Genomic DNA, 16,522 nt, shown 5'->3' with positions numbered 1-16,522 from the left:
CAAGCACAGCTTATCTTATCTCATCAAGCTTTCTCTGTTGTTTTTCTAGAACCAGCAGTGCTAGATAAACCATCCGAGGAATTGTCATTTGTTACTCATCAATTAGGGAAACAGAGGAAATAGCAGTATATTTGGGATTCAGAGTTCCAACTATGCTATCACATCAACGAGGCTCTTACAGTACCAAGTGGCCGTGATCGTATAGTGGTTAGTACTCTGCGTTGTGGCCGCAGCAACCCCGGTTCGAATCCGGGTCACGGCAGCTGTGTAAAGCTACTTTTCTGTTGTTCATTTGAATTACTACAACTTCTACTTTATTTTACATTGATAGAAACTGGACAGCTCAGGCTAAAAGTCCTGCAAGAGGCTCCATATTTTCGACTACAACTAAAATTTGACTGGCCTTCTATACTCCTGCCAACAAAGATCACCACTGTTTACATACAATGGTGTGAGAACTGAGCTGCTCCCTATGATCTCTGAATGTCGGGCTAGTGGCGCAATGGATAACGCGTCTGACTACGGATCAGAAGATTCTAGGTTCGACTCCTGGCTAGCTCGTACTGCTCTTTAGCTGATACAGTTTTTTCCAATTGTTAGACGACAGTGGGCACAACTGGAGTCACATGTGCAAAACTCAAACTACAGTCTGCACTACCTACAGTCACCTGAACTAAACAGTTCATATCACCTGCAAAACTCATTCAAAGCAACACAACTCTTAACACACGTCTCAAACACTATGCACAGGCCTCAGTGAGATAACACACACTGTCACTCAGAACACCCTGAGGGTAAAAACACTAGCATCAAACACCAATACACAAATTACAAACTTTTTCATCTTTACAGTTTGAAAAATTTGAGTGACTTGACACTACTCAACAGTTTATTTAAGGAAAAAATATAGATTGTATAGCATACCAATTTTTACATAAGGTAAACAAGAAGGAATGAAAATCAGCAGTTTTCTTCAATAAAGTATTTTGTACAAAGGTACATACGTAACAGTACCAACGAATAGTGTGACTAATCCTGCCTCTCTCCAGCATCATGTGGCGAGTTTTCTTCATCACACTGGATGTCTTCATCATCTCTAAATACAAATGAATGTGGTGTTTCTATTGCTTTCACCTCCACTACTTTCTGAAAAACAGTAAGAACGCAGTTTTACTATTGTAAAGATATAGTGTTTTTCACTTTTTTTTTATAGCTGTGTATATAACCTCAGACATCTTACCTGGACATGTTGGTATCTTTGCTCTTTTACCCGTTTCTCTCAAACGGTACAGTGTAGAATTGTTTCATTCTTATTTAGTGTTTGTACACAATAAAAGTCTTTCTGATCTTTCTCTGTATAAATACCATATATGTTCACTAATTAGTCTAAAACAAGACACCTGCTTAGGCTTTCAGCTAAAATTGCAATCAGCAGTGTTTGATAGGCACCAGTCTATTCTGTTTTGAATGTGTGGTTAACAGTTTTGACAGCAGTGTGTTAGCATCTGAACAAAGTGCTGTAAATCTACAGTGTTGTGCACGTTGTGGTTAAAGTCATGGGATAAGTGTGTAGAGTTTTGAAAACTGTGTTCAAGCAATGAAAAACGAACTAGAGTCTGGTCTACATGAACTGCTGCTGTGCAGACTGTAGTTAGAGTTTTGCACATGTGACTCCAGTTGTGCCCACTGTCGTTTAGCAATCGAAAAAAACTGTAAATCACTTGTTCCTCATTTACAACTTTACTCCTGTACAACCTGTCTATCAAAGTAAATGTACATCTATAAAGAGCCAAACGATGAGTAAATATTCTTTCAACGTGCTAAAACAGCTCTAAATCCTTCACTTTCAGTCAAGCACAGCTATCATCAAGCTTTCTCTGTTGTTTTTCTAGAACCAGCAGTGCTAGATAAACCATCCGAGGAATTGTCATTTGTTACTCATCAATTAGGGAAACAGAAGAAATAGCAGTATATTTGGGAGTCAGAGTTCCAACTATGCTATCACATCAAGGAGGCTCTTACAGTACCAAGTGGCCGTGATCGTATAGTGGTTAGTACTCTGCGTTGTGGCCGCAGCAACCCCGGTTCGAATCTGGGTCACGGCAGCTGTGTAAAGCTACTTTTCTGTTGTTCCTTAAAATTACTACAACTTCTACTTTATTTTACATTGATAGAAACTGGACAGCTCAGGCCATAGGAGGAACACTTTGCAGAGGCTCACTTACCCCCTTGGTACAAACTGTCTACCAAAGTAAATGTACATCTATAGTGCTAGATAAACCATCGTATAGTGGTTAGTACTCCACGTTGTGGCTGCAGCAAGCCCGGTTCGAATCCGGGTCACGGAGGCTTTTGCTTCATTCAGTTTCTGGAAGGAAACTAACTGGTGGTGGTTCTGTGGTTCTATTCATGTATTTAAAATGAAGCAGAGGGTGGAGTAATTTAAATGAACAACAGAAAAGTAGCTTTACAAAGCTGCCATGACCCGGATTCGAACCGGGTTAATACGACCACAAAAAATAACTAAATAATCTGTTATGACAACATAGTTGAACTCTGAATCCCAAATATACTACCATTTCCTCTGTTTATTTATCAGTAATAAATGACAATTCCTTGATGGATTTTATCTAGCACTGCTGGTTCTAAAAAAAAAAAAAAAAAGCAAAAAAAATCGATGATAACTGTCTGACAAATTGAAGGATTCAGAGCTGTTTAAGCACGTTGAAAGAATATTTACTCATCGTTTGGCTCTTTATAGATGTACATTTACTTTGATAGACAGTTTGTACAGGAGTACAGCTATCATCCGTAGTCATCTGTAATGTCCGTGCTTTCATCAACTGCAACTGAAAACGCAATAAATGACTTTACTTTTTGCTTCAACTGGCTGTCCAAATCCACTGAAAGATCGGAAATCCTGTCTGCAACTGTGTTTCTTGTCAGGCTGATATTTGCGAAAGCCTGGCGCTTTTCAGGGCACACAATCTCCGCTGCCTTCATCATGCATGTTTTTCAAATTCACCCTCACCAAATGGTTTTGAAGCCACTGCGATTTCATTAGCAATGAGGTAGCTAGCTTTCACTGCAGCGTCACTGATGTCTCGACACAGGCTGCTGTTTCTTCAGACCCTCCAACAGTTCATTCACCTTCTCTCTTCTCCGCTGTCCTTGAAAGTTGTCATATTTGTCGGCATGAAGACTCACATAGTGGCGACAAAGGTTAAATTCTTTCAGCACTGCAACATGCTGTGAACACACCAAACACACAGCTTTCCCATTCACTTCCGTGAATAAATAGGAGGATGACCATTTTTCTTGGAACACTCTGCACTCTGCCTCCACTTTTCTCTTCTTTGACAGAGACATATTGGGGCAATGAGGGTGCCAAAGCACATAATGTTAAAAGTAGAAGCCGTAGTAAATATCGCGGGCAAAACAAAGTAGCCCATCCGAACTGGCTGCACTTGCTCGACCTGCTTGCTCTGCCCCGCTATAAACAGTTTGCTTGCTTAACACAATTGCTATTGCACCATCCAGTGGACGCAATTGGAACAGCAGTTTATTTTATTGAAAAATTGCAGCTCATTTTTATACTTTACAAAATCATCTCGCGGGCCCGATTAAACCCGTTTGCGGGCCTGATCAGGCCCCCGGGCCGTACGTTTGACACCCCTGGTACAGAGGTTAGTACTGGTTAGTGGTTGGTTAGTGTTGTGGCTGCAGCAACCCCAGTTCAAATCTGGGTCACGGCAGCTGTGTAAAGCTACTTTTCTGTTGTTCCTTAAAATTACTACAACTTCTGCTTCATTTTACATTGATAGAAACTGGACAGCTCAGGCTAAAAGTCCTGCAAGAGGCTCCATATTTTCGACTAGAACAAAAATTTGACTGGCCTTCTATACTCTTGCCAACAAAGATCACCACTGTTTGCAGACAATGGTGTGAGAACTGAGCTGCTCCCTATGATCTCTGAATGTCGGGCTAGTTCGCAATGGATAATGCGTCTGACTACGGATCAGACGGTTCTAGGTTCAACTCCTGGCTAGCTCTTTAGCTATTAAATCACTTGTTCCTCATTTACAACTTTACTCCTGTACAAATTGTCTATCAAAGTAAATGTACATTTATAAAGAGCCAACGAATGAGTAAATATTCTTTTAACATGTGCTCCTCGTCTCTCGAACTCATCACCACCCCAACTTAGAAACACTGATTCATTCCCCAATTTCAAATTGCAACTCAAAACACATCTGTTTAAAACTGCCTATTCCACTTAATGTCAATTGCTCTGCCTCTTTCTCTTGTTGTTATTGTTGTATTCTTATTTTTTTCTGTTTTTAAATGTCTTATGTATTACTGTACGGTGTCCTTGAGTGCCGAGAAAGGCGCATTTAAATAAAATATATTATTATTATTAAAACAGCTCTAATCCTTCAATTTCAGTCAAACACAGCTATCATCAAGCTTTCTCTGTTGTTTTTCTAGAATCAGCAGTGCTAGATAAACCATCCGTGGAATTTGTTACTCATCAATTAGGGAAACAGAGGAAATAGCAGTATATTTGGGATTCAGAGTTCCAACTATGCTATCACAACAACGAGGCTCTTACCATACCAAGTGGCCGTGATCGTATAGTGGTTAGTACTCTGCATTGTGGCCGCAGCAACCCAGGTTCGAATCTGGGTCACGGCAGCTGTGTAAAGCTACTTTTCTGTTTTTCCTTTGAATTACTACAACTTCTACTTTATTTTACATTGATATAAACTGGACAGCTCAGGCTAAAAGTCCTGCAAGAGGCTCCATATTTTCGACTACAACTAAAATTTGACTGGCCTTCTATAATCTTGCCAACAAAGATCACCACTGTTTGCAGACAATGGTGTGAGAACTGAGCTGCTCCCTATGATCTCTGAATGTTGGGCTAGTGGCGCAATGGATAACGCGTCTGACTACGGATCAGAAGATTCTAGGTTCGACTCCTGGCTAGCTCGTACAGCTCTTCAACTATTAAATCACTTGTTCCTCATTTACAACTTTACTCCTGTACAAACTGTCTATCAAAGTAAATACATGTATAAAGACCCAAATAACGAGTAAGTATTCTTTCAACATGAGCTTAAACAGCTCTAAATTCTTCAATTTCAGTCAAGCACAGCTATCATCAAGCTTTCTCTGTTGTTTTTCTAGAATCAACATCCATCCCATCCATCCATCTTCGTTCGCTTATCCGGTGTTGGGTCGCGGGGACAACAGCTCCAGCAGGGAACCACAAACTTCCCTTTCCCGAGCCACATTAGCCAGCTCTGATTCAGATTCAGATTCCCATAACTTTATTAGTCCCAAGGGGGCAATTCGGTTTTACAGATGAAAGATCCCGAAGCATTCCCAGGCCATGTTGGAGATATAATCCCTCCACCTAGTCCCACCCCAGACCCCCCCCACCCCCTCCTGGGTCTTACCCGGCCCCCCCCTCCCCGCCCCCCCCCCCCGCCTGCCGGGGGCTCCCTCCACCTAGTCCTGGGTCTTCCCCGAGGCCTCCTCCCAGCTGGACATCCCTCCACCTAGTCCTGGGTCTTACCAGAGGCCTCCTCCCAGCTGGACGTGCCTCCACCTAGTCCTGGGTCTTCCCTGAGGCCTCATCCCAGCTGGACGTCCCTCCACCTAGTCCTGGGTCTTACCCGAGGCCTCCTCCCAGCTGGACGTCCCTCCACCTAGTCCTGGGTCTTCCCCGAGGCCTCCTCCCAACTGGACGTGCCTCCACCTAGTCCTGGGTCTTCCCTGAGGCCTCATCCCAGCTGGACGTCCCTCCACCTAGTCCTGGGTCTTACCCGAGGCCTCCTCCCAGCTGGACGTCCCTCCACCTAGTCCTGGGTCTTACCCGAGGCCTCCTCCCAGCTGGACGTCCCTCCACCTAGTCCTGGGTCTTACCCGAGGCCTCCTCCCAGCTGGACGTCCCTCCACCTAGTCCTGGGTCTTCCCCGAGGCCTCCTCCCAGCTGGACCTGCCTGGAACACCTCCCTAGGGAGGCGCCCAGGGGGCATCCTTACCAGATGCCCCAACCACCTCAACTGGCTCCTTTTGACGCAAAGGAGCAGCGGCTCTACTCCGAGCTCCTCACGGATGACTCAGCTTCTCACCCGATCTCTAAGGGAGACGCCAGCCCCCCTCCTGAGGAACCAGCGTCTAAGGCAGGGGTCACCAACCTTTTTATAACAAATTTGCTTTTTGCCTTAGTTATATATGATTATAAATGATTAATGATACTCATCTATGTGAGGACACTGGTCATGTTAATGATTTCTCATAATAATTATCAACAATGACTTAACAAGGTGGGAAACAGATAATATCAATATTCAATTTTCATTTTTAGAACAGGCCTAAAGGCTACTCATGTGGTCCTTGGGGGCTACCTGGTGCCCGCGGGCACCGTGTTGGTGACCCCTGGTCTAAGGGATGACCTGAAACTCTGGTATGATCCACCTACCCCATCCCTGATTTACCACCAGGTCCCCACTCCAGAACGTTTCTTCTGCCACCGCCCTCTTGTGTGGATGCCGTACCCACACCCGTCGCTATGGGCGGGCCATAGGGGGCCGGGCCCGCCCCCAAAAATGCTTGTGCCCCCCCACTTGAGGCACAGACCTCTTAAAAAACTTTCATTTTATATTATCATAGTTGCTAATTTTGTGTTGCATTAATGTTGCATTCTTTATCATTAAAACATTAAAAATATAAATAAACAATGGTGTGATTTTTGTTTGATTGATGGGAATCTACACTGCAACAGCCTATCACGGCCTTACTAAAAAGAAAGTTAGCACTACGCGACGTGAGCTCACGTCAGTGTAGCCGCTCAACAGTTACCGCATACTTTTGAAATTTGAATGAGGCTGGCTTTACTGGCTTACCTTCAGTTCGTCATGGATATCCGTAAGTGGTTGAAAAGCCCACCAACATTCTCCTCTGCCAAATTGATAACGCATAACCGACGCCTCCTGATGTTGTCGTTGGAGAAGGAGCCCCGGACGACAGTCTGAGCCTGATGCTAGTAGCTCCTGGAGCCCGACCCTGGGCCTGGCAGGACCTGCAGGTCAAGTGCAACGCGACTGGGGCAGCATTTGGGGCACAACTAACTGTTGAATCAGGGGTGTGACGGACAAACCCAAACAGGTTGTGTTGAGGAAATATCCAGTCAAAATTTTGGTTTTATAAAAAAACCGATAATTTTCCTCTAGCTGGTATTTGAACAGGGACTGGCTTCGCGAGGGCTACTCGGGTGGAAAAGGACTCCCGCATTTTGTTAGGCCTGCAGGAAATTCACATCTGTATCATCGGACGCGACCTTCTTCATTAAGGGGTTTAAGATTTACAGACAAGGGCTTAAATAAGCATGCAGCTTCAAATGACAGGAGGGACTGAAGAGAGGACATGCTGCCTCCACTCAAAGTACCGGTAGGTTCAAAGTCTCTGTGCGTGTGTGTGTGTGTGTGTGTGTGTGTGTGTGTGTGTGCGCGCGTGCGTGCGTGTGTGTCTCATGGCACATGCATAGCAATGCATATTCTTCTGTTGACTGCTTTAAAATGCAATGTTTGAGAGATGCTTCTGGTGTTACATCTAATATGTTGTATAGTCAAGTGTTTTATGGATATTCATAACATTGCTTCTATGTAATGTGTTGTAGGCTATATAGGCTACCTGGTCATATTGCTGTTGGTTATGTTTAACGTGATGATTACGTGTGAATAGTATAACAAGAGTATATGATTATTATAAATATACGTACTGTACGCTAATAATAATTGTGCCCTCCCATGTATTTCATATGCCCCCCTTAAGACTGAGGTCTGGCGACGGGTCTGGCCGTACCACCTGTGGAAGATCAGAGTGATCTGTCCCAAATGTGGAGGGCACCTCACAGGAGGGGGTATTCACAAAAGGGCACGATAGGTACTGGATATTGACAGGTGATATTTGATGGTTAGTACTCTGTGTTGTGGCTGCAGCAACCCCAGTTCGGGTTACGGCAGCTGTGTAAAGCTACTTTTCTGTTGTTCCTTAAAATTACTACACCTTCTGCTTCATTTTACATAGATAGAAACTGGACAGCTCAGGCTAAAAGTCCTGCAAGAGGCTCCATATGTTTTACTACAACTAAAATTTGACTGGCCTTCTATAATCCTGCCAACTAAGATCACCACTGTTTACATACAATGGTGTGAGAACTGAGCTGCTCCCTATGATCTCTGAATGTCGGGCTAGTGGCGCAATGGATAACGCGTCTGACTACGGATCAGAAGATTCTAGGTTCGACTCCTAGCTAGCTCGTGCTGCTCTTTAGCTATTAAATCACTTGTTCCTCATTTACAACTTTACTCCTGTACAAACTGTCTATCAAAGTAAATTGACAACTATAAAGAGCCAAACGATGAGTAAATATTCTTTCAACATGAGCTTAAACTGCTCTAAATCCTTCAATTTCAGCAACCCCGGTTCGAATCCGGGTCACGGCAGCTGTGTAAAGCTACTTTTCTGTTCCTTTAAATTACTCCACCCTCCGCTTCATTTTACATAGATAGAAACTGGACAGCTCAGGCTAAAAGTCCTGCAAGAGGCCCCATATTTTCGACTACAACTAAAATTTGACGACGCCACGTTCCTGGATGAGTTTGGAAAGAAGCATGACATCCCCTCTACCACTCAATTCATATTTATATTCAGCTAATTTAAAAGGATTAAAGACGTTAACACATAATCCCTTTGTTAAAAACTCAATTATGGTATGGTATGAGGTTCATAAACATACTGGTGAGATACCTGTGGTGTCTCAATTTACACCAATCTGGGGTAACAGCGCTGTTACACCTGGAAAACAAGATATGGGCTTCAAAATTTGGGTAAACAAAGGCCTAAGTAAAATTGCTGATTAATTTAACAACAACATTCTCATGTCGTTTGAAGATTTGAGGCAAAAGTATGACATCACACCAAAACATTTCTTTAAATACCTGCAGATAAGCTATATATTTAAGATACAGAAATCTTTATCTCTACCTACTCTTAGCTGCATAGAAGAAATAGCAGCACATCAACACCCTAAGAGGGGATTGACGTCAAGTTTTTATGCAATAATCGTGGAGGGATCAAAGGTTTCCTCAGAGAGTAAGAGACTGGCATGGTGTGAGGATTTAAACTCTGCAATCTCAACTGAGGAATGGCAGAAGATTTGCTTAAAATCTCAAACACAAACAGTAAATACCCATTTTAAATTATTAGTATAAGTGGATAATGAGAACATATGTAACACCAACTCAGCTAGATAAATTCAGCCCCAATAATACCGACATGTGCTACAAATGTGGTAGAAAGGGCTCGTTATATATCACTGCCTATGGGACTGCCCACAAATCCAGCCTTTTTGGAGGGAAGTGATGGATATGATTTTACATGTCACAGGTATAAAGCTATAATTTGACGCCAAACTGTGTATCTTTGGCATTTTTCCCATAAATCATAATCTCAGCAAGGCAAATAAATCTATGATTACTTTCTGCATCTTACAAGCTAAATATACCATAGCCAAATCTTGGAGATCCACTATCAAACCAAGTATTAATGTCTGGCTTGCAGGACTGTCAGACTGTCTTGAACTGGAAAAACTCACTTTTACGTTAAAGGGTAAATACCTTGTCTTTGACAATATGTGGAGATCCTTTATGGTGTTCTTAGAGGGGAAGAAAGCATTGGCGGCATGCTCTCCGTGTGTGTCGAACACCAACAAAAGAGTATTGCTATGTATTTAGTATGCGTCTGTTTGTCTTTGATTAGTTTTATTTGACGTGCTTTTCTGGGATAACTTCAGGAAAACTTAACATTTGGACCACCGGTGATTCTTAAGGATGACTTATGCTGACTTACTGTGCCAAATATGACATGTTACAGCCCTGTCATGTTTATGTTTATTTTATTGAAGATGAGCCTTACTGTGACAGTTGTGATTTGCACCTGTATTATTTGTTGTAGTGTGATTATTTTCTGAAAATTAATAAACACACTTGTTGAAAAAGTAAAAATAAAGCAGAAGTTGTAGTAATTCAAAGGAACAACAGAAAAGTAGCTTTACACAGCTGCCGTGACCCGGATTCGAACCGGGGTTGCTGCGGCCACAACGCAGAGTACTAACCACTATACGATCACGGCCACTTGGTATTGTGAGAGCCTCGTTGTTGTGATGGCATAGTTGGAACTCTGAATCCCAAATATACTGCTATTTCCTCTGTTTCCCTAATTGATGAGTAACAAATGACAATTCCTCGGATGGTTTATCTAGCACTGCTGGTTCTAGAAAAACAACAGAGAAAGCTTGATGATAGCTGTGTTTGACTGAAAGTGAAGGATTCAGAGCTGTTTTAATAATAATAATACATTTTATTTTACGGCGCCTTTCTCTGCAGTCAAGGACACCGTACAGTAATACATGAGACATTTAAAAACAGCAAAAAAATAAGAATACGACAATAACAACAACAAAAAGAGGAAGAGCAATTGACATTAAGTGGAATAGGCAGTTTTAAACAGATGTGTTTTGAGTTGCAATTTGAAATTGGGGAATGAATCAGTGTTTCTAAGTTGGGGTGGTGATGAGTTCGAGAGACGAGGAGCACATGTTGAAAGAATATTTACTCATCATTTGGTTCTTTATAAATGTACATTTACTTTGATAGACAGTTTTACAGGAGTAAAGTTGTAAATGAGGAACAAGTGATTTAATAGCTAAAGAGCAGTACGAGCTAGCCAGGAGTCGAACCTAGAATCTTCTGATCCGTAGTCAGACGCGTTATCCATTGCACCACTAGCCCGACATTCAGAGATCATAGGGAGCAGCTCAGTTCTCACACCATTGTATGTAAACAGTGGTGATCTTTGTTGGCAAGAGTATAGAAGGCCAGTCAAATTTTTGTTGTAGTTGAAAATATGGAGCCTCTTGCAGGACTTTTAGCCTGAGCTGTCCAGTTTCTACTTTACAGACAATGGTGTGAGAACTGAGCTGCTCCCTATGACCTCTGAATGTTGGGCTAGTGGCGCAATGGATAACGTGTCTGACTACGGATCAGAAGATTCTAGGTTCGACTCCTGGCTAGCTCGTACTGCTCTTTAACTATTAAATCACTTGTTCCTCATTTACAACTTTAATCCTGTACATCACCTGTACTATCAAAGTAAATGTACATCTATAAAGAGCCAAACGATGAGTAAATATTCTTTCAACGTGCTAAAACAGCTCTGAATCCTTCAATTTCAGTCAAACACAGCTTATCTTATCTCATCAAGCTTTCTCTGTTGTTTTTCTAGAATCAGCAGTGCTAGATAAACCATCCGTGGAATTTGTTACTCATCAATTAGGGAAACAGAGGAAATAGCAGTATATTTGGGATTCAGAGTTCCAACTATGCTATCACAACAACGAGGCTCTTACAGTACCAAGTGGCCGTGATCGTATAGTGGTTAGTACTCTGCGTTGTGGCCGCAGCAACCCCGGTTCGAATCCGGGTCACGGCAGCTGTGTAACGCTACTTTTCTGTTGTTTTAAATTACTCCACCCTCTGCTTCATTTTACATACATGAATAGAACCACAGAACCACCACCAGTTAGTTTCCATCCAGAGGAGTAGAGGGGGAAACCACTCTGTGCTGTGTTTTCAAGCTGTAGTGCAGGGAAATATGATCCGTCCTGAGCACGGTGTATTCTATTTTGAAAATTAACCGGATGTTTTTGTAAAAATAGAAGCTCTGCGTATCTTCTCCGGAGGGCTGCGGACCACTGGAGCTGGGACGCAGCCGTTCTGCAGTCAGTGGAAATACACACATCGACTTTAACGGAAACCTATCGTTCCGCAGTTGATGGAAATTGGGGGTAAAGCATCGAAAAAGCGCCACAAACTGATATGACTGATACCGGACCAAAATCTGCGACAACGACATGTAAAGTTCACAGTTTTATCCTGAGTTCAGTGGTAACTTTTTGCAATAAAATCACTTTAAATTAACTCAAAATACAGTAATAAACTTGGTGTCATGTTTGTTCTTTAATCTTGGATGATTATCACACAGACCGACAAGTTTCAACATAAAAAGTATTCCAGATTTTCACAGTATTGCATTTTGCACAGTGTTATACAGACAAACAGAGTTGTTGTTTTTTTTTACAGTGAAGGCACAAAACTAGAGATTACTTTCTGCAAAAGGAAATCCCTACAGACAGACGTGATGAACTCAAGGATATCAAACTTGGCGGCGGAAAGAAAGAGTTTTTACACAACATAAATCTAATCTTTATTCTCTACCGACTCACGGCAAGAAAATGTAGTAGTGTCATAATAAAAACTAACAATAACTGCAGTTATAATAATACTTGTTCGGTTATGTTTTCACCCACTTCTCAGACTTCTCTCTCTCTCTCTCCGTTTTTCAGAGCACATTTCCCCCCCTAAAACATTTCAACACAGAAGTAATACAATTTACTTTCCAGACTTTTTTCAAACCTGTGCATGAACCCTGCTGATTGTCCAATCTACACTATGAAAAAGGGATGTAACGATGCATCGTGACTCCGTTCAAACTGGATGTAAATGTGTAAAGATTAGGGAGGCACCGAATCCAGGATTCAGATTCGGCTGAATATTGGGCTTTTTGACAGGTTTGGGTTTCTGCCGAACCTTAGAATTTTTTACCACCGTAGTGACGGCGCCGTTGATTACGGGAAGGTGTTTACGTAGGTGGAGCTTTCAATGCAGCAGGCTGAGAGAAAGTGGACATGGATCTGGTGAGCAGAAAAAGTTGTTGTTTGGCAGAACTTTCAGTCAAAAGAAGGCCATTCAAGTCCAGCTACATGTTCAATTTGTTCAATGCTGATTGGTCTGGTGGTGGCGAGGACCCTAAACTATACACAACATGGCCGCTGTTACAACATTTGGTACGAAACATCCGAAAGAATACGAGTTGTGCACGAAGGAATCTCCAGACAGGAGCCAGAATGCAGCAACTTCAGGTACGGCAAAGGAGAGACAGTCACTGCTAAAAAATGGGAGTAGGATTCGGTATTCGGTTTTCGGATTCAGCAGAATCTTAACCAGTGGATTCAGTATTCGGCCGAACCCCAAAAATCTGGGTTCTGTGCATCCCTAGTAAAGATTACAACCGGTTTAGATAAAAAAAAAAAAGAATCGTGATGCAGTTTTTAAACGTCTCAAGGCGTAATCTTTTTAGTTTAATTGTTTGTCTGATGTTTTGGGCAGTTTATAGAAACAAAGGAATATTTTTTCAGTCATTTGTTCTGCTCACTCGGTTAAAGAAATCCTGAGAAAGTGGTATCGGGAAGTTAAAATCCTGAATCGTATCGAATCGTGAGTTGAGTGTATCGTTACATCCCTGCATATGAAATCAAACCATTCCAAGCTGAGTGCTCCTCGTTGGTTTAGTGCAACTTTCCTTCAAACACGGAACCTTTAAAATAGACCTCGCTCTGCTATAAAAGTACACATAAGTAGTACAAGATAACAGTATAAGTACTTTGTCTTTTTTGCTACATATGAAGCATGCTTTCACAGTAACACAATAGCTACATATGTAGTAGTAGTAGTAGTAGTGCTGCCTCATGCATCTTCCACCACCTTTCCAAATGAACAGGAAGCAAGTGAGACAAACCTGAAGTGCTGCACACACTCCTACACAAACACACACACGCGCACACACACACGCACACGCACACACACACACACACACACACACACACACACACACACACACACACACACACACACACACACACACACACCTTTCAAGAGTGATGCTGCTGTTTGCATAAAACCCCCACAACTCCAGTTTCAGGGATTATTCCAGGACTAACAAATTCAGACTAAGATCAAGTCATGTTAATAGAAACCCTTGTCTCAAAGATTAAGCCATGCAAGTCTAAAGGCCCTGACACACAGAGCCGATTGCCAAAAAGGCAGAAAAGGCAGTTGGGCCGATCAGTCTCCCCAAATTGGTCAAAAAAAGTGTCTCAGAACACACCGAAGAGACGAGACGTAATATGTCTCTATAACAGCAGGCGGCGCTACTCTGTATTGTCACCCCAAAAAATGAAAACCGGCAGCTGATTGGACGAACGCGTCACGTGGGGTCTGGTTTCTCCGGAAATTCAAAGCCAGACTGTCATGGCGGCTCGTTGAGAATACGATCTCATATCGGACTAAAATAGTTCACCGAGACATGTTTCTGGAAACATTTGAAGAGAGAAATAGGCCGTGTGTCTCTGTGTGTGTGTGTGTGTGTCTGTGTGTCTCTGTGTGTGTGTGTGTGTGTGTGTGTGTGTGTGTCTCTGTGTGTGTGTGTCTGTGTGTCTCTGTGTGTCTCTGTGTGTGTGTGTGTATGCAGTTGCTGAATCTGTCTTCATTTCAGATCGACAAAGGTCAGTTTAAAAGATTTTCCTCAGATTTTGAGAGACTCTAGTCACGCTCATTCCGCTCCCAGTTTCCTGGTTAGCTCTCCACCAATCAGATGGGTCATTTGAGTCAGACTGCTGGCAGTGCCCGCCCCGCTGATTATACGTCAAAATCGGCCAAAATGACTGTCGACGGACGACGGTACGGAACACACCGAACAGACTCGAGTCACCGAGCTCGCCAGACTGTCCAACGGGCGATTATCGGCTGTATGTGTCCGGGCCTTAGGTACACACGACCGGTACAGTGAAACTGCAAATGGCTCATTAAATCAGTTACGCTAGGTGAAGTAGTCTATATCCACGACATTTCATTGTTGCCGAAAATTTCGCCAATGTCCAATCTGAGTTTTCTGTTGCACGACTAAAACTACTTTTGAACGTACACATGTTCCACCAAAACAAGTTCCTTCCAGAGGCTATTTAGCAGAGGCACCGTGGCTCCATCTGGAGCTTAGCTCCGCCCAAGACGATTGTGATTGGTTTAAAGAAATGCCAACAAACCAGAGCACGTTGTCCTCCCATCCCGACGGTCGGCTTTCTCCAAGATGAAATTTCGTACCATTTCATAACATTTTAAGTAGTTTTTGCAGCTCCACCCGCTCTTCAAACATCGTCACATTCGGTTTCAAAAAACCAAGATGGCGACGGCCAAATTGTCAAACTCGAGGCGTCAAAACAACGGTGCACGAACCAATGGGTGACGTCTCTGCTAGCATGTCCATTATTCTCACAGTCTACGGTTCATACTTATACGTTTATTGGTTCTTAGTTCTGCCTAAAAGCAAAGAGAAACAGGGTTTTTAATCGACAGCAGCAGCAACACTTGGGGCTTAGATCATCAGAGCCTGAACTCCCAAAGTGCTAAAGGACTCACATCACACAACGAATCTCTGGAATACTCATTGGGCAATTTGTCCAAATGTTTCTGATTCAGGTTTTTAAAAAGGAACATGCCGACTTATTGGGACTTTAGCTTTTTCCCCGTATCCCCCAGAGTTAGATAAGTCCATATATATACCCTTCTCATCTCCGTGTGTGTCGTAACTCGTGTACAATTGTTATTTGTACACGCTGTGACTATACAAATCACAACATGTTAATAGGAACATGTTGGCGTTATTTTGTCACTTATTGGGAGCGGTAGGCTAGATGGAGCCGGTTACCTCCAGGATCTGTGCTAAGCTAGGCTAGATGGAGCCGGTTACCTCCAGGATCTGTGCTAAGCTAGGCTAGATGGAGCCGGTTACCTCCAGGATCTGGGCTAAGCTAGGCTAGATGGAGCCGGTTACCTCCAGGATCTGGGCTAAGCTAGGCTAGATGGAGCCGGTTACCTCCAGGATCTGGGCTAAGCTAGGCTAGATGGAGCCGGTTACCTCCAGGATCTGGGCTAAGCTAGGCTAGATGGAGCCAGTTACCTCCAGGATCGGTGCTAAGCTAGGCTAGATGGAGCCAGTTACCTCCAGGATCGGTGCTAAGCTAGGCTAGATGGAGCCAGTTACCTCCAGGATCGGTGCTAAGCTAGGCTAGATGGAGCCGGTTACCTCCAGGATCTGTGCTAAGCTAGGCTAGATGGAGCGGGTCACCTCCAGGATCTGTGCTAAGCTAGGCTAGATGGAGCAGGTTACCTCCAGGATCTGTGCGCAAGCTAGGCTGAAGTGGGGCCGTTACCTCCAGGATCTGTGCTAAGCTAGGCTAGATGGAGTCGGTTACCTCCAGGATCTGGGCTAAGCTAGGCTAGATGGAGTCGGTTACCTCCCGGATCTGTGCTAAGCTAGGCTAGATGGAGTCGGTTACCTCCAGGATCTGTGCTAAAGTCCAAATTAGTCGGCGTGTTCCTTTAAATGTGGTGAGAAGAAGCTGAGAGTAAACCTGAAAAAACTCACGTTTACCCTCAGCGTATTAGGGCCCATGAAGCCATTACAAAAACTGATGGCTGATGCTTTTGAGACCGCAATATTAAAGATATGGTATCAGATATTACTGAAACCATAATATATCAGGCTGGGGGAGAAA

General features: G+C 43.1%; 8 non-coding genes across 8 annotated transcripts; 6 read left to right on the top strand and 2 right to left on the bottom strand.

The window, feature by feature from the left end:
* Nucleotides 1–190: 190 nt before the first annotated feature.
* Nucleotides 191–262, top strand: trnah-gug. The gene has a single exon. It is a non-coding gene; the product is annotated as a tRNA-His (tRNA).
* A 226-nt stretch (nt 263–488) lies between these two features.
* On the top strand, nt 489–561 carry trnar-acg. Its single transcript has one exon. It is a non-coding gene; the product is annotated as a tRNA-Arg (tRNA).
* A 4,360-nt stretch (nt 562–4,921) lies between these two features.
* trnar-acg lies at nt 4,922–4,994 on the top strand. Its single transcript has one exon. It is a non-coding gene; the product is annotated as a tRNA-Arg (tRNA).
* A 3,264-nt stretch (nt 4,995–8,258) lies between these two features.
* trnar-acg lies at nt 8,259–8,331 on the top strand. The gene has a single exon. It is a non-coding gene; the product is annotated as a tRNA-Arg (tRNA).
* A 1,800-nt stretch (nt 8,332–10,131) lies between these two features.
* On the bottom strand, nt 10,132–10,203 carry trnah-gug. Its single transcript has one exon. It is a non-coding gene; the product is annotated as a tRNA-His (tRNA).
* A 586-nt stretch (nt 10,204–10,789) lies between these two features.
* trnar-acg lies at nt 10,790–10,862 on the bottom strand. Its single transcript has one exon. It is a non-coding gene; the product is annotated as a tRNA-Arg (tRNA).
* Nucleotides 10,863–11,075: 213 nt separating this feature from the next.
* On the top strand, nt 11,076–11,148 carry trnar-acg. Its single transcript has one exon. It is a non-coding gene; the product is annotated as a tRNA-Arg (tRNA).
* A 342-nt stretch (nt 11,149–11,490) lies between these two features.
* trnah-gug lies at nt 11,491–11,562 on the top strand. Its single transcript has one exon. It is a non-coding gene; the product is annotated as a tRNA-His (tRNA).
* Nucleotides 11,563–16,522: the final 4,960 nt, after the last annotated feature.

This window comes from Perca fluviatilis, chromosome 19 (assembly GCF_010015445.1).
Source record: "Perca fluviatilis chromosome 19, GENO_Pfluv_1.0, whole genome shotgun sequence".
NCBI classification, from domain to species: domain Eukaryota; kingdom Metazoa; phylum Chordata; class Actinopteri; order Perciformes; family Percidae; genus Perca; species Perca fluviatilis.
The sequence above is the reverse complement of the archived record's forward strand: the minus strand, read 5'-3'. Positions and strand labels throughout refer to the sequence as shown.